Genomic DNA, 19416 nt, shown 5'->3' on the forward strand with positions numbered 1-19416 from the left:
CCAATAGCTCTATTTATGAGTTCTGTAATGATCGACTCCATGGCCTTGCAGATCAGGTTTATTAGGCTTATAAGACTATAGTTTACATGCTCTGTTGTGCACCAACACTTGTGGAGTGTGCCAAACATTGCTGTAACCCATTCAACAGTTTCATGTCCTTTACAGAGGGTGAGTCTCAACAGACTGTTCAGGTGCAGGGTCTGTTTGTTTTGGAGTTCACATATGACACAGCCAGGGAAACCATGAAATCCCATAGACACCATGTTTTTAGGTTTGGATAGAGCTGTTTAACCATTGCATATGTGATTTCTGGGTTTTCACAATCTCCAGGTATGGTAATGGGCCCTGTTGTCAGTTAGAGGGGGTAAATATGTATGAACCTGTCTGACAAGATGTTGACAATGTCAATCATGTACATGTATTCATTTACACTTTGCACTGACTCAGAACATATATGTGGTTACATTGATATTTATGACATAGCGAAAGAAAGCTTCATGGTTCCCTATGGACTCTTTGTCAATATTTATGCCAGAACTTGGCTTGGATAATGTTAGGAGTGCTCATTGTTCCTTTATGATACTGATCGGAGATTTATTGATCTTCTTTGGATTTTCACTTTCTTTGAACAACTTAAGTACTTGTAGTACATAGTTTGATTATGACAGGGGTCCAATATATTATATGGGTCTGTTTTCATATCCCTGTATGCACAAGGCAGGATTGGTGAATAGTGACAAGTGTCTGGAGTAAGAACTGTAACTGCCAGATATGTGTGGCCCACTGCTCTATTCAGACATGGCCTAAGTGTGTGAGCATGCCCAGTATGACCTTTCAGTATGTTGCTGACTGACATTTGCTAAATTTGTTTGTGTGTGTGAGCATGGCCACTATGGGCATATATACTATATGTGTGTGAAAAATCAAGTTGTTTTTTACTTCAGGGCTCACCTTTGTGTTGTACATCGACAGGAAGCACGCTGTGCCTGCAGGGCTTCCATGAGTCAATTTGCATAGACTTATCAGCATTTCTACATACAGAGGGGACAGCTATTATTTGTACATTTCTACCTGGGGGGGGGGGCACACCTGATTGTTACTGTGGATGTACATAGGATTAGGGGAATACCTGACACTTATACACATTTGCAAGGCCTGCACTGCTATGTCAGGTACTCCTTTTCAGTCTGTACTGTTGCCTAACGTACTAGCTTGAGGCATACCACTGTACTACAGACCTTAGTTTTCAATTACATGCATATTAGTTTGTGACTTCATAGCCCACCCAACCCACATTACACTGCCTGGCCTGCTGTTATCTGTCTGCATAGGCCTGGGGGGAGGTTACTCATATGCCTCTTCTTAGGGCATGATACAGCATTTGTTTGTGTTTGCGTTTGTCTACAATTGTCCTGCTGGCTGTGACTGTTAGGTATGTGACCCCCCCCCCAACTGGTATGTGTGAGTGACTTAAGTTGTGTCTGTGCCAGTGAAATGCTGTCATGGCTTAGTGGTTCAGTACTGTGACTATAGTGCACAGTATCCTGAGTTCAAGCCCTGTCACTGCTTTTTATTTTCCTGCTGGGCAGACCTGACTGGTTAAGGAACAGTAAAGCAGGTGTGAGCGTGTTTACCCGACTTTGCTCGACTTTGCCTGACTTTGCCCAACATTGCCCAACTTTGCCCAACGTTGCCCTGGTTAGCGCGGTGCGCAGCTATGCGCAATTGTATTTAAATATTCTCAATACTGGTAAAATTTGCTTAGCAGTGCTTTATATTGTTTAAAATAGGGACTCATGCCTCAGGTGGTGCTGCAGCACTGCCTATGTCTGATGCACATATCACACTCCCTATACATGTTTGAAAACAGGTAGTGTCAAGTTCGGCATCCCTTTTACTGTATGTGCGAGTCATAGAGAGGTGTCATTTCCAGGGTTCCTACTGAGTCAGTGTATGTGCTACGCATTGCCTCTTTGCCAAGGCCAGGGCATACTGGGCATGCCTCCTTCTGCCTACTGGGGTAGGCTCAGGTTGTTGTTCCTCCGAGTCACGCTGTGCCTGTGCAGGCCTTGGCAATGGTTGGGGGCTGTTTGGAACTGCCCCATGTTGTTCCTGCTGCAGTTGTTTCCGCAGGATTATATTGTGTAGCATGGCACATACCATGACAATTTGGGTACATGTAGTTGGTGAGTACTGCAAGGCTCCACCAGATGTGTCCAGGCACAGGAACCGTGACTTGAGCATCCCAAACATACTCTCAATTATGTTTCTTGTTTGTGCGTGTGCCTCATTATGGAGTTCTTGTTCAGGTGTGCGTGCATTTCTTATGGGTGTCATCAGCCACGGCTTCAGTGTGTATCCGGCATCCCCCACTAGATGACCATCAGGGATGTCCCCATTGGCAAATCTGTGGTACAGCTGCGTCAGATGCCATATGTGGGAATCGTGATAACTTCCAAGGCAGCCAGCACACACATTCATTATTATGCCCTGGGCATCGTTCACGACCTGGCATTTGATGGAGGGGAAGCCCTTGTGGTTGATGTAGACCCTACCCCGCTCACTGGGTGGTGCTTTGATGTGTATGTGCGTGCAGTCTATTGCACCCACTACCTCAGGGTATTCTGCTATTTGGTGGAAAAGACGCATATTTCTGGCCAATACCTCACGGGAATTGGGGAAATATACGTGCTCACCGACATGTGCTGACATGGCATCCAGGAACTGGTGCAGTACCCTGGATGCTGATGCCTGTGAAATCCCCATCATATCACCAGTTGGTCTCTGGAAGGTACCTGTAGCTAGTATTCTTAAGCCAACACATACCTTGGTATCCACTGGGATGGGTTCCCCTCTGTTGGTTCTGTGTGTGAGGCGTGGCCGGCACAGCTCAACAATTTGCTGCAGGAGGTCTCTGTCCACCCTATAGCGCTCCACTATCTGCAGCTCATGTAGCCCCTGGTAGGTTACCCTGGGTCTGTACACTCTTCTCCATCTCCTCACTTTGGGTTGCTCAGCAGCATTCACAACATCACCACCCTCAGCACCTTGCACATGTTGGTTTATGATAGCAAGAGCAGCCCCTAACATTTTGTCTGACTTTAAAGTTTTTAAGCTTTCCCTCTTTGTATACTGCAGTGTTGCAGAGTTCTTGGGAAAAACAGGGAAGAATGCTGTTTGCAGAGTTTAAAGTTCTGGGCTGGGCTAGTCTGCTACCTGTGTAATTGGCTGATTCTGATATATTTCACCTAGCAGCTCTACTAGTTCTCCTTGGTTAACTTCCTACTACTTCTTTTCCTTCCTTTTCCCTTTCTGTTTCTGCCCAGGGCAGCGCTGCACAAACGAGCACACATGCTGTGTGCACGTTTGCAAGAAATTTCCGATATATTCACGGCGTACACCTTTGGTTTCTGGTTTTCAAAAAGGACAACTGTAGACATGCCTCTTGCAATCCTGAGAAACTCAGGGCAAACACAAGACAGTGTGCTCCAATAAGCTTACAGCCTTTCTGACACACACCCTCATTATGTTACCTATATTCTACTCTACTAATCACCTACTCCTACACTTACACTCTTAGGACATGGCTCACATGCTGGGGAAAATTGGGATTCACTATCCTTATCCTCATTTGTATAGGATTGCCTACTAATGCATGGTTACATCTCTCACACTGAGCTTCCCCACTTAGCAACCATTACTCAGTGGCCATGTTGTCTTCAGCCTGCCATTCACCTGCATGGCAGGATAAGCTTTTTAGTGAAAATGCCTATTTTTGGCTATTTTTAAATTATTTTCTGTTTTTTTTTTAAAGCGCCGCACATTTACGCGGTGCTGCGCTACGCTTAAACATCAACTGTATGCATCCTTTATTTGGAGCTGTCATAGCTCCGTTTAGCTATTTGCAGAACGGTACTCCATTACCAACGGAGTACATTTCTAACACTAATCTTCCACGGACAGGTTAGTGTTTCCTGGATTGCAAATTTACCTCATTTGCATAGCTTTCAACAGCAAATGAATTTGCATACCATGATGCTGTCCGTGCAAGAGTAGCTTTAGCAGGTCTTGTGCACGCCCCTGCTGGATGTACCTGGATCGCACGGCAGACATATTGCCTCCATGAGCTCCTACACTCTTTTTGCACTCCGTGCAAGCTTTCGTAAATCCGGCCCAGAGACTTACAGACTGTAAAGAATATGTTTCTTTGCTTCAAAATCTGATACTTGGGAACTAGGCATGCAAAAAGTAGATTTTTAAAGACATAACTTCTTACCATTTGTAGTGGATGTATATTTACATTTAATGGACAATGCTAGCAGTATGCATGTGGTCCTGTAGGGATCTGAAGGATGCCAAGTCTACCACTGCCACTGTCTTGTAAAGTGACCTGGAAATTGATAGTGGGATGTTACTGAAAAAATACAGTAAGTGGGCTTAGAAATATAGTTTAATTAAACAAAGTGCACTTGCAATTTGCAGGCCATAATTTAATTTATTTCAGGTATTCCAGATCCTGGTAGATTGTATACCATTAGACTTAATTAGGGAGAGCTGTCATACTGGGGAAATAAGCAGCCCTAGTTTCGGTGAAAACTCTGTGGTTGTTTGCAGGTAGGAAATTGCAGGCTGTGGATGCAATGTGTTTTATTTATTATTTTTAATGCATTTGTCATTTCAAAGCATGTTTTTTTTTTGTTGCAAAAGAAGGCAGGGTTGAATGAGCCATGTAATGCTTAACTGACAATGATGGGATAGAAAGGTTATAAGTGATGTATAATGTTTCCAGCTACAGTTGTTTCAATGGTGCCTATGATGCATAACTATTTTTGGGCTCGTGTCCCACTTTTATTTTTTGCTTTTTCCAGATTTCTTGCTCTAAGTTCGAGAGGTATGGTTCCATACTAAATCAGAAGGCTGTATTTACCTTGGAAGACTTTTCAGCATAATTACGAGAAACAGAGTCTTTTTAATATCTCTGCTTATTTCCAATATAAACTGCTATGTAACCTTGCAAATAACCTTCTTATTAAGCTACTTTAATTCTTTTGGAATTGACAGGTATGCTTCATTGGTTCGGATGTAAGCATAGAGTCCTAATGTGACTTTGATTTCTTGCAGCAGTCTGTGGTTTGCTTATCACAACTTTTCTGTGTTTCTGGGTGTGTAATCAATTTAACAGTTTTAAAGATGTTTTCCAAAAGTAAATACACAATAAATTAAAAAAAAAATTATCCTCTCTGCACTTTGAGCTGTTGACAAAGTCTGGGAATTTGTTTTTTTCAGAAGCAAAGGTCATCATTACAACTCAGTAAACTGGTAGTCTGTGAATAACTTCTGCACAAATTAAAATGTCTGAATGTCAAATGGCTTTAGATTGGAGGGAAGTTATATGTTTACTCCAGTATGTAGTATGATCTTAGATAGAGTTTATGGATTTCTTTTTGATTTACTTGCTGAATAGTTGTTTGTTGATTTATTGATCGTCCTTTTGCTGGTGGGAAATTGCATGGATGAATCCATCTCTATTTTTTTTCAGATATTTTGACTTCCAGTTTCATTCAGTGAGTGTGTGTCATGTGATTACTGCGGTTGCCTATTTTACAAGTAGGGCCTCCTTTTGTGTATGTGAGTGAGAGAGAGTGTGAGAGTTATGTAATATGTATACTGAATATATTTTTGCAAATGGAATTCTTAGTTAAATACGCCCCTCTTCTTGGACAAGTAGACTTGAGTAACCAATATTAGATCTTAGCCATTCAACTAGGAAAGTTTAGTATGTAGATTTTCCATCTGGTTTGATGAAGGCTATGCTACATACTGAAGGGGTACATTTATGGCTATCCATCCAGTTGTCATGTTGCTGAACTACATTGTTTGATAAAGAGAGGAGCTTTTTACAGAAGCTGAAGTTTTTGTGTCAAGAACCTGTCCATACAAAGCGGCTTGTTTATGTTCCAGTGAAGGCTGTGGTCTTTGTAGTAAGCATTTTAAGTATAACCAGTATTTCTGCGGGGGAGGAAGTCTCTTAAGGTAGAATCTTTTTTAGCCTGGAAAGCAAGCCAGTGATGAAATATATAGGGGCCAGTGAGAGACAGAGGAAAGCAAGAAGCGTTTTAGTCTTTTTGGATAACTAAGTGAACTTAGTCCTTTGACCTTTTTTGTCAGAAATGGTTGTAGTCTTTCTTTTGGCAGGATGCTTTACTGAGGCACATGCCAAAAGGGGCATTGTGCTCAATAATAGCTCTTACAAAGGAAGAATACAGGGATGTTATGACCTCCTTTTCCCTGGATGAGATACCCTTACTAATGAGGTGGGCCATGTAAAAAGCTTTCCGTACAAAGGAGACAACATGGTGGTCAAAAGTCAGGTTTCTATCAACCTGGGTGCCCAAACACCTCGCGACTGATTGTATGCTTACAACATTGTTGTTAGTGTGATAATTTGTGGGGACACCTCTCTTCCCCAAAGGGGATGATGATGCATTTTTTGACATTTGGCTTGAGGCCATGTTTCTGGTACCAGTCATTTGTTTGGGTGAGACCCTCTTGTAGCTTATTCCGAACTGTTTTATTAAGTCAGTAATGTGAATTCTTTATTGCAAATTTGTTGGCTTATTTTTGTGGATTATAGCATTGTAAGGACTGCTAATGCTGACATTTTACGTAGCTGGACTGCTGAAGTGGTTTTCCCAGTGAGAAATGCTAGTGCTGTAGTGAATATATATATATATATATATATATATATATATATATATATATATATATATATATATATATATATAAATATACACACATATATATATATATATATATATATATTAACTAAGATGTTAGAGTTAACTGTTAGATTAGAGAATCAGAATGAGAATTAGAGTTTTAAGGCAAGTATTAGGCATTTATTACATTTATTCATTGTTTGAATGCACCTACAGTACAGCCAGGAAGTAGACTTTGGTCGCCCGCAGCAGCAAAAGAGTTAACTATATGATATATTTTATATACGGCCCCAAGACAATTTCTGTTCACTCAGTGTGGCCCTGGCAAGCCAAAAGGTTGGACACCCCTGCTCTAGTTCTTTCATCTCAATTCTTTTAACTGTTTCTTCCACCACCTCCTTTCTCATCTTCTTTTATTTCCATATACCCCATCTTACACTTTTGGTGCATATTTTGTATATGCATGTCAACTATTCAAAAGTTCTTATTGTTTATATTTTAACTGTCCTTTTCATCCTTTATTACATTACTTTTTTGTCATTTATCTCAGTTTCTTAGCTAAAAAAGGGAAAACTCATTTTCCTGTGGCAAATAATATTTCTGTCTAAATGCCATTCATTCCATGTGTTTCTTTATTATATAATTTCTTTTCTTCCTCTTCAAGACTGCCCTTCTTCACTCTGCTTTTTCAAGTTTCTTTTTGCTTGTTATATATATCATTTTTCCTTCTTCTACTGCTCCCTTTCTGCTATAAGTACGTTTGTCAGCTTTTCTTCATTCACCATCTACCACTTTGACACACATCCATAAAACAGCTTCATTATCATGTGACCTTCCCACTACTGCACCCTTTCTTTTTATGTTATTCTATTCGTGCAATTTTCCTGTAAGTCTTTTAACTCCTTTCCTTCTTTTATTACAGTCTCATTCTCTTCTATTATTACCCATACAGCTCTACGATCTGAAAACTTTGCTTTTCTAATTCCAGCTTTTCTTTCTGTCTTGTCTTCTGAACACAACATATATAATCAATCTTTGTTTTAAGGAAAAACTCTCTTATAAGTACAGTAGAATCTTTGTAAGTTGACCACCCAAGGGACTGTAACAAACTGGTCAACATATGGAGGTGGTCAAGATAAGGAATCAATACATTTACTTTTTTCTCATGGTTTAATCATTCTTTCTGAAAATAATCAGTCTTGTTCTGTTTATTCTTATTACAAAGGTAAGTAGAGAAAGCACTCTCAATGCTGGCTACATCATTCAGCATACCTGGGCATTTCACCACAGCAAATGACTTCAACTGCATTAGCAGATGCCTCACATCCTCTTCTTTTGGAGTCTCTGCAATTTCTGTGTCATCCTCACTTGCTTCTTCTACTTTATCAGCTACTTCATGCACTTTTATGCTGGTTTGTACTTTGGTCAGTATTGCTTGGAAAAGCACTTCTGGGTCAGGTTCATTTCAAGTTGCCACCTCATCATCCACTGCAACAAAACCTTCAAAATCTACTCCTTCAAATTCTGCCATGGGAGATGGACTGTCTGATGCGGCCAAAACATTGTGCTTTTGGGTTGTGACAAATCCAGCTTTCTTGAAACACTTCTGTATCATTATTGGCTGAACTTTATTTCAAGCAGAACTGATCCAGAGAACAGCATCCAGAGCATTAACTGATGCAGCGGATGAAGTTGCTTCCACAGGTGGACCACAAGTTTGTGTTTTAGTAATGACCGACTGCAGGAGCTGCGCTTGGTAGTGCATTTTAAATGTTTTGATGATGACATTGGTCAACAGGTTGAATTTCTGAGGTTGTCTTTGGAGGCAAAAATTTCAGTGTCACGTTTGTGAGATGATTCACTTGCTGGTGGCCAGGACAGTTGCATACTGTCAGTAGAATAGACCATTTTTTCTTCTTCATTTCTGGGTCAATACCCCTTACCCACTCCTCAAATAGGGCACCAGTCATGTGTGTGCATTTGTTTCATCTCTAAGTGAAGGGGAGGTCTTTGGGCTTCAGGTTCTTGAATGCGCATGGCTTTGCCAGTTTACCAATCACCAAGGGCTTTAGTTTCTGTCTGGTTGAGCTAATGCAAAGGAGAGATCTAATGTCACAATTTAAATTTTTTGAGCCAACCACTTGTTGCTTGGAAATCTGCTACCCTGAATTCTTATGTGATTTTTTTAGCAACATCTTGGATCATCTGCCTGGAGATTCTGGCATTAACTGCTAACATTTGTTGGAACCAGCTTAATGTGGCTTTATTGACTTCATCAAGGGAAGTTTTCCTCTTTTTCTGCTGTAGGTCTCTGATTTCCTTTCCATATCTTTCCAAGTACTCATGTTTAATATTTTGGATGTTTCTAACTGTGGTCTTGCTAACACCAAAATTTTTCACCATCTTTCTTTCTGCTGCTTTCCAGAAAATGTAGATGATCAGACTTTTCCTTCAATGTCAGTTCCTTGAATTCTTTCCTTTGGGCCATCATGTCTCGATTAACTGTAAAATTTTTCAGTAATTGTAGGATGTACCTACAACTTAGACTAGTCCTTCATGTTGAAAAAATACAGCAACACGTGATAAACAATAGTATATTAAGCCTAATCCAAAATGTGGTAATAATAAAACATGAAAAAAGAATTTATACTAAAGAAAAAACAATACAACTAAGGGACAAAGCCCACACCTTCTACCCCTTGGTGTAGAGTGGACTCAACTGGTCAAGTTATAGAGAAATAACTAATTTGTGTATTATAGTCCAAGTAGTCAAGATACATCTTACAGAGGTGATCAGTACAGAGAGGTGGGTCTTCCATTGAGTAGATGTGGTGCATGTCCGGTCTCTGAAAATTAGTTAAGGAGGTGGTCAACTAAGGAGGCTCTACCATATATTATTTCCCTTTACATATCCTTAACCTACCATTATTTACTGTCCCCTTCTATTTTTTATATATTGCACTATTTTCCCTTTCTGCTTTCTCAAACTATAATTAAAATCACTCATCACCATAATGAACACAAATATTATCACATAAGTTTGAATTTTCTCAAATATTTTTTTCTTTCATTTACATTTCTATACATAAGCTCTATCACTAGTGTAAACACTTTATTCCCGTTTCTTAAATCACCCAGTAAAAGTCTTGCAGCCATCACTTGTATATCTAATGTTTTAATCTCTTCATTTTGTATTAATACTGCAACCCCTGCTACGTATCACTCTGTGTAACCCACACCGTTTTTCTTTTGCACATCATTTCATACTTCACCGTTTCCCTTTCATCTTATACCAAGACAACAAATTACCCCTGCATGTTTTGCTCCATTCAAACACCATCACTCTCTGTCATCATTGTCATGCTCTTCACATTCAGCGATGCTATAACTATATTAATCTTTTCCATTTTTCTCATTTTTAGTCCCTCTTTCAGCCTCCTTTTTCTTTTCACCATACTTCCTCCAGTAGAACTTTTCAAATTTTTTCTGACTTGAATACTTTCATGTACTTCTTTTTCTTCCTCTGTATATAATGCCCCATACTTGTTTTATATTTCTATATACTATTCTTTTTGTTTTTTTTTTAAACTCATTTTTGGACTTCATCTTTTCATATACTTTCACCTTGTAGTTCCTTATCGCCATTCTGTTATCATTCATTTCCACACGTTCTTGCATAAAACTGGCTCCCTCCCCCATTTTCCTTAATTAGTGGACAATCAAACCAAAAATGCTCATTTTGTTTTGCCTACAGTATTTTTTTTTCTGGAATGCCGTAATTCCCCAGGCTGTCCATAGCTTTGTTTTATACAGTCCTGGATTAAATGTGATTCTTCTCCACAGGGAAAAAAAACATGCTTTTGGATGATCCTAGTACTTAATGCACCCATTTTCCACATTTATTATTATCAGAGGAGGCACATGCTACTGTTTGTTTCTGTTTTTAAAAGTTACATAAAGTTCTCACCCCCCCCCCCCCCAGTCTGTATTTTTCTGTCCACCATGGCTTTTTTTAATAGCATGCGCATCCTGATATAAGGTTAGAAAAAACACATTTTTAATTCAGTTTCGTCTGTCTTAGTTGTTCTACATTATAACAATATTTCATTTTTCACAGTACATTTACATTTTGATAAACACAGTCCTTTCAAAGTGGTTATTTCTCAGTTCACATTCTTTAACTAATTTTGCTGAGTGCAAATGTCTCAAAACGTTATTTCTCAGAAAGACTCCATTACTATATGTTTTCATGCCCTAACACCAGGCAAACAGAAGTCTAGGGCTTAACAGTATTTCCTAAAACACAGTACCTGTTACATGCTTTTTATACTTTTTCGCCCTTTTCTCCAGCTCTCAGCAGCTCCAGTCTGAGTCCTCTGCACATGCACATCCACTTCTTTCTACAGTCTTTCACTAGAATCCACTACTAGTGCTGCATAAACTTTTCCTCTGGTAACATAGTTCTCAGCCTGTCTCTGTTTACCCTCTCTGCTCAATTTTCCTGCACCCCAAAACAGAGCATGCCCTTGAAACTAATTACTCATTGGCCATATGTACCTTGTTTCCATCCATTATTCTTTACAGTATCCTACTTCCTATCTGTTGTCTCCTCATCTCTAAACCATCACCACACTCCACTACATGGCTCCTGATCCCTTTGCTTTTTCATTTATCAATTATTTTTGTAAGACAGACATGCAGACACCTTGATACCACAATGCTTACTTCCAATGCATCATTTCCTTACAAATTACATGGTGAATCTGGGAATCTTGAGGCAATGTTACAACTGCCTTATGTACACAGACCACCCTGTCCTCCTCCCAACAAGCTCAAATATATGTGAGAGATGCAACTATATAACCAAACTGGAGGCTGAGCTCTCTCAACCCAGTACTGGCGCAGTCAGTCAGAAGGAGAAGGTAACCACACACACCACAAATCCAGTCTCACAAAGACCTATTGCAACAGCAAACCAAACATATAAACACACAAAAACATACTCGGAGGCTCTAAATAAACATCTGCCCAAACAGCAGAGACCTCCAAAGCAGACATCCAAGCAACTGCTACCCCACAACAATACCCACGTATCACATAGTTCACAAAGTCAGTGTGCCACACAGTCACAGGCCTTAAGGCTAAACAACACACCTAATACACTTGTAATAGGTGACTCTATTGTCAGACACACTGACGTCCCACTCACCAGGCTGAACAAGGAGAAGGTCACTGTAAGCTGTCTGTCAGGTGCCAGGATCTGCCAAATAACACAAGCACTCAGGTCACTCCAAAGCATGTACAAATATGACTCCGTCATTGTCCATGTTGGTGTGAATGACCTGAGACGTACCTCCCTGGACTACATGAAAAGAGACATAGAGGAGCTCTCTGATCATGTAGCCCAGGCCGGTATGACCCTGACCTTGAGTAGCATCTGACCGTCACCAAGAAGGATGCCACAGTATAAAGACAAAGTTATCAATTTTAACAATTGGCTAAAGTATTGGTGTCATTCAAAGGGGATCCAGTGTCTGTCAGCCTGGGATGACATGCTCGACAAGCCACGTTGCTTCGCTAGGGACAGCTTGCACCTGTCACCTCTGGGCTTTCGAATACTGGCTAAGGCTCTTGCCACCCCCATAGTGCCTTTTTTAGGCAAGGCTCAAAGGACAAACCCACCTCCATAGACAACACAAGGAAAAAGAAACTAAGGGTAATGCTGCTCAACGCCAGAAGTCTAAACCTCAAGATGCATGCACTCAAGGCTCTCCTCAGTATGGAGAATATCGATATCTGTGCAGTAACAGAAACCTGGTTCAAGGCTCCCGAGAGCACCCCAGCACTACCAGGTTATACCTCATACCATGCTTTTCGGCCACAAAACTCAGACCAAACCACAAAAGGAGGGGGAGTATCCATATTCATCAAAGATACCCACACCTTCAGGTTAGTGGCACTGCACGAAGCATCGGAGACCATCCATATGCAACTAACAGTTGGCAAAACTGCCTTTCAGTTTGTAGCCTGCTACAGACCACCCTCCCAAACTCAGGAACCCCACTCGGCTTTCCTGAGAACACTGGAGAATATGAAGGTCTCTCCAAACACCATTATACTGGGTGACTTCAACTACCCAAACATAGACTGGGAGCACTGCTCAAGCCCCAAAACCCTCGCCCAACGGTTCCTAGAATTTATAAACTCAAATGCTATGGAACAATTGGTCACCACTCCCACAAAAGGGGAAAATATATTGGACCTGATCATCACCAACATGGGGACTCTATGCTCCATACCAGAGGTATACCCCTCATTGGTAAGATCTGACCATAAATTAATCTCACTGGACATCCATATCCCATCCCCTCCCCCAGCCAAGGAAACCGCAGTGAAGAACTTCTCAAAAGCAAACTTCACACTTCTCAAAACCGAGGTGGAATCCTTCAAAGCTCCTGGGCCAGTGGAAAATACGGCCCAAACCACAGAATCCTTTACAAACGCATTCTATGGACACCTACAGGAATGCATGGTTCGCGCTATCCCAAATAAAACAAAGACTCACTCCTCCAAAGGCAGGAGACCTGTCTGGTGGACCCCAGCCATAAATAAGCTATACAACAGAAGGAGGAAGCTACTACATGATAGAGCAAAATCCCAAAAAGGAAAGGCATCTCTGATCAGTACTAGCAAGAAACTACGATCCCTCATAAAATCATCTAAGGCCAGCTTCGAAAGAAAAATTGCACAAGATGCTAAAGATAATTACAAGGCCTTCTTTAGTTATGTCAGGAACCTGGGTGGCAACTCCCAGATATGGTCTGAGTTAGTGCAAAATTACAAAAAATACACTGAACCCACGGACATTGCCAATATCCTGGCAGACAGGTTCAGTGCAAACTTCTCCCCCCCCCTTCCCCCCAAAAGAGCAAATGTCTATCCCAACAGAGTGTAGCCTCCCTGACATCACAGATGCACATGTGAGAGCTGCCCTCTCCAAAGCAAAAAACACAGCATCAATGGGACCGGACAGTGTCCCGGGCTGCATCTTATACGAGCTCCAAGAAGAACTGAACCCTCACATAAAGTCACTGTTTAATCTCAGCCTTACTACAGGATATGTACCCAAGGAATGGCGTACAGCAACAGTGGTCCCACTCCACAAAGGTGGTGCCACAACGGATCCCGGAAACTATCGCCCTATAAGCCTAACTAGCCTGGTCTGCAAAGCTATGGAGCGTATCATCATGGAACTCATAAACAAAGACATTGGGAACCTCCAAACACTGGATCCTACCCAATTCGGCTTTATTAAGGGCAGATCTTGCCTCTTGAACCTGGTCAACTTCTTTGAAACAGTCACCAAGGCCATAGATGAAGGGAAGGTAGTCCACACAGCCTACCTGGACCTTGCAAAAGCCTTCGACACAATACCCCACTCGGGCATCATAAATAAGCTCACCAGCTTAAATATCAACCCCTATGTCACAAGATGGGTTGCAAACTGGCTCAGGGATAGAACCCACATGGTCAGAATTGCAGGTGCCATGTCAGACACTAAACCAGTTACAAGTGGCATCCCACAAGGCTCAGTCCTGGGACCTCTCTTGTTCAGTATATATTTATTTGAGGTACAGGCTAACACGGGAGGACTATGGCTGACCAAGTTCGCAGATGATTGCAAACTGGGTGCCATAATCGACTCGCCGACTGACACAAGCATCCTCCAAAAGGGTCTCACAGAGACGGATAACTGGTGCCAGAGCCATGGCCTAAAGCTAAATGCCAAAAAGTGCATAGTCATCCCCTTTGGGAAAAACAAAGTGCCCACAAATTACCACATAGGTGGTAATCCATTAAGTATGGAAGAAGTAATTAGGGATTTGGGGATCCAAGTAGATAGCAATCTCTCCTTTGACAATCACGTTGCCAAAGTGGTTAGAAAGACCTTCTATATAGCCCACCTTATCATGAAAGGGTTCACATCTAGATCAAGAGAGGTCATTGTGCCCCTCTACTCATCACTCATCAGGCCCATAATTGAATACAATACCCCATTCGGGATGCACCTTACCAGACACCTGCAGCAACTGGAAAGACCCCAAAAGTACCTCACCAAGAGGATCAAGGGACTCAAACAGATGCCCTATGCAGTTAGGCTAAGGAAACTCCAGCTATACTCAGTTGCTTACTGCCTACTCAGAGGCGATCTGTGCCTGACGTATAAAGCCATGTCCAACCCAGAATTAATGGACATGCTCCACCTCAGGAAATCCAAATCCCTTAGAGCTACATGCTCCAGGGACTTAAACCTCAGCACAGAAATAAATAGGACATGCTGGAGGGACAGATTCATATCCCAGAGGCTCCCCCCACTCTGGAACAAAATCCCAATCCATGTTAGGCAGAGCCCCTCAATGACCCTCTTCAAGATAAATCTTGACGAGTGGATGGGAGATCGTAGGTTTACCCCTGGGATCTCTTCTGTGTCCCTACTAGACAGAGGCACAGTAAACTAACCTTAATAGGGCTATCTTTTGTGACCTACTATACAGAGGCACAGTCAACTAATCTAAAAGGGTGGCGAAAGCCAAACACTCTCTGGCTAGGCTTATAAATGCCCTAGGGCAGATAGCCTAGTATCAACCTATGAACCTATGAACATGTACTGTTATCTCCTTCTCTGTTTCACCTCCACTCGTAGCTTCTGTCTTGGATTCAGTGGTGTCCAATAACAGCCCTCTGGTGCCAGTTAATGAACACCTTACAAAGAGTTTTCCAAACAGCAGGGGAGACAAATGTCCAACATAAGGGGCAACAGTTAGTGAACAGGATAAATTCCTTAATATGATGAGTGGACAGGATAAATTCCTTAATATGACCTTGTATGCTTTGAAAGTTACCTGAATAAAAGGCTTTGCATTAGCATGATTTTCTAGTGCTATTAAGTCTGAAAATCAGATATCTGTCATTATTTAGAAATTTCAGTTTTCAATGATTTGTCAGGAAAAAAAGTCCAAATGTTATAAGGAACTGACCAAAGTATAGGGCAAAATCAAAGACATTCTGCAATATCAGGGACAGTTAAGAGCATTTATTCCCCCCCCACACACACAGAAGTGACCATCAATTACAGCCACTGATATGGCTGCAACTATACAGCTCAGAAGTTTGATGGCAATCAAATGAATGAACAAATATTTAACTGCCACACAGGAATATAGATTTTGAGCTTATTGCCGTTTGGCATGGCTTAGTGGTAAATTACTTTGTCTATAATGTGCAGCATCCTGGGTTCGAACCTTGTAGTGGCTGTTTATTTAGCACTCTTCAAGAAAAATCGTGATGAGTGGATGAGAGATAGGAAATGCACCCCGGGGATCACTTCTATGTCACTGCTCAACAGTGGCACACTAAAATAACTTTCTTGGGTGGCGTAAGCCAGGGAACCTTGTTGGCTAGGCTTATGTAGGCCCTCGGGCCAATAGCCTAGTACCTACCTATGAACCTATGAATACAGTGTGCAATCAAATGTAACATTCAACATACCTTTTAATCTTTGACCTGAAGAATCAAGGAGAAAAATAGGTACTTGCATATTATCGCAACCACAATCAGAAGAGGAGAAACGGCTGTTTTCAAAGCCATACTCCAGCCGAAAACTGGACTGAAAGTTTGCAGTCAGGAGAATATAACACTCCTTACTACTTCTGTGTACCTTTCTGGCTGATAAATATGTATACTTTCCCTGTTTGTGTGGAGGGTATTCGGGCAGGCAGTGATGGGACCATGACTGTGGTAACAGCCTAATGAGTCTTACTTGTTCATCCTTGTCAGCTGGTTGAAGCAACAAGTTTTTTACTCCATTACATGAGTCAGGTACATGTTCACCTTTCTGGGCAGAGAACTGCATCGTTATTTCATAACATGGCTGGTGAAATGTGTTGTCCCAAGCATGCCTGTCAAGCGTACTAAGTGTGGATTCCCTATTGTATTGTCAGTGTCTCACGTGTAAAAGCTGCTTTTCTTTCCACCTCCAATTTTATACGCTTCATGCCATTTTTTTACTGCCCCAAATAACTTTATAATGGCAGAGTTTAAAAAGGTGTCTCCGGTTTAAGGCAATTTCCCCTTAATGTTTTTCAGTTTTCACTGCAAATCTTTAAGAAAGCAGGTGAGAAAGGTCTCCTAACACTAACAGTTGTACACCGCGGCCAAAGTATGCGACAGTGTGATCATCCACAAATCCTATCAGTTTGTCTAAAAAATATTTCCGAACACATTTTGAAATGGATTGCAGACAGTTGACATGCATACCAAGTCTGACATAGTCTTCTACAATTGAGAATTACAGTCTGAAGTAGCGACTGTAGAATGTAGTTGTGGTAATACGTAAGTACCAAAAAATAATAGGGGACAAATGACAAAAAGCAAGGATAAATACTGACCTGACAGACTTAGAAATTTGCTAGATGACTTTACATTAATCTGCTTTTTTCAAAAGTCTGAAACTCATGAGATTCTCTATACCTCCCACATTCACACACACACACACACACACACACACACACACACACACACACACACACACACACACACACACACACTTAAATTAAAAAACAAAGCGTATCTTCCTGCAACATAGATTAGTAGCACTCAGAGATATTAAAAATATACAGACAGAAATGAATAAATAAACAAAAGTTGTCTCCATGCTTGTATCTTTGGAGATATTCAATACTTCTTTTTTACAGTGTCAGCCTGAGCTAATAGAAATGTTTTCTCACTGCTCCATACAGCAGCCCAGGGACTGTCTTCTTCAAATGATCTCTGCCTTGTTCATTGTTGTCCTACTGTTCATTTGGCGTGCATGTAATGCCAGGCTGTTTTGAAAACAAGTGAACGGGCTATGATTCCTTTCTTTTTCCTTCACTGGAATTCAGGACTCAGAACACAGCACATGCAGATTAGCATGTGAGGTGTTCCATCTTTTATTTAAGGGAACAAAACTGAATAATAAATAGAATTAAACAAAAATTAAAACAATAAAAATAGTTCAATGTATTTGTTTTTTTTTTTCCGACTGTGTAAGCCACTGCCCAGCAGTCAGTACCACAAACCACCCCTGTAAGATTGTCAGTTCTGTATTTAAAAATAGAATGCACTGAAGGTTGCAACTTAACTCCCAGAGTTAAGTGATAAGGGCTTATCTTGTCTGTCTTGTATACCCTTAAGGTGTTCATCGTCATCTTCTGCTTTAAACAGCAGAATTCCTTTAACCAAAAAAAAGGTTGCCTTGCTGTCTTCAATGAATTGCATTGGCTCTAGCCAGGAATACTGATACTGTTCCTTTAGCGTTAGCTTTAGTGATTAAGTTGAGGAAATGTGAGAAATGTATTTAAATTAACAAAATAAGCCAAAACTTGGTTTACTTGAACATTTTGCAAACAGTTACGATGTAACTGCAACTCAGAGCTCCAAGCAGTAACTGTCCAATCTGCCACCATGTAGGACTCTGAAATCTCATTAGCAGAGTTCTGACAGGTGTGAATGGTTAAATAAAATGAATTCTGATATGTAAAGACTTGATTACTGATTACTGATTTTTATATTTTTGCAGAAATGAACTGCCTGTTAGATGGACAAAACTGTTACGTGAAGCTGCTTTTAAACTCATGGTGCTAAATCTGCATGATACAGTGTAGCAGACCTGTAGCTGCAGGTGACGAATGAGAATATCAAATGGAAACCTTCATGTTGTCACACCCCTGACCAACCCTGACCAATGAGTTTAGGAACATCAAAACAGGAACATAATAAGTTTCCTGTTGTCAATGTTTAGTTAGATTCGGGCTGACACGGTTGCGCACCGACTGCTTTGTGGACTTGGAGAAGAGAGAAAAGATGTCTCATCTTCTCCTTAGTTGAGTTTGTGCAACTTATGAGTGGGTATATTAAGAGATCAGTGGAGTGGGGGAATTGCTCCCACATTGGGCATATAGGACGGCTTCTTCTCCCTGCAAAAATGTTTTGCCTATTTTGTGGCTTCAGGGTTATTACTATTCTGAGACTGCAACCTCCCAAGGTTTTAAACTTTAAAGTTTATTTTCATATAAAGTAAATGTCAGGGTCTACTGCAAGTATTGACATGACATAGCTCAGGAGGACAGCCACAGTCATCCCTCTACACAAAGGTGGAGCGTCCACTGACCAAGGAAATTATAGGCCCATCAGCCTAACTAACCTGATCTGCAAAGTCATGGAATGCATTGTCATGGACCTTATAAACAAGGACATTGGCAACCTCTGAATGCTTGACCCCATGTAGTTTGGTTTTGTCAAAGGTAGATCATGCCTATTAAACTTGGTCAAGTTCTTTGAAACAGTCACCAAAGCCATGGATGAGGGGAAGACGGTGCACACCACCTACCTTGACCTAGCCAAAGCCTTCGACACTATTCACCACTCAGGCATAATAGATAAACTCTCCCAGCTAGGCATCAACAACTGGCTCATTGATAGAACCCACTCAGTCAAAATAGGGGAAGCCACCTCTAGTAGTAGACCCGTAACTAGCGGTGTACCCCAAGGATTGGTCTTGGGCTCTCTACTGTTTGAGATATACTTTTCTGAGGTGCAAGCCTAAACCAGTGGTATGTGGCTGACCAAGTTTGCAGATGATTGCAACCTGGGCACT

Source organism: Protopterus annectens, chromosome 5.part0, assembly GCF_019279795.1.
Source record: "Protopterus annectens isolate FY-2018-M chromosome 5.part0, PAN1.0, whole genome shotgun sequence".
NCBI lineage: Eukaryota > Metazoa > Chordata > Ceratodontiformes > Protopteridae > Protopterus > Protopterus annectens.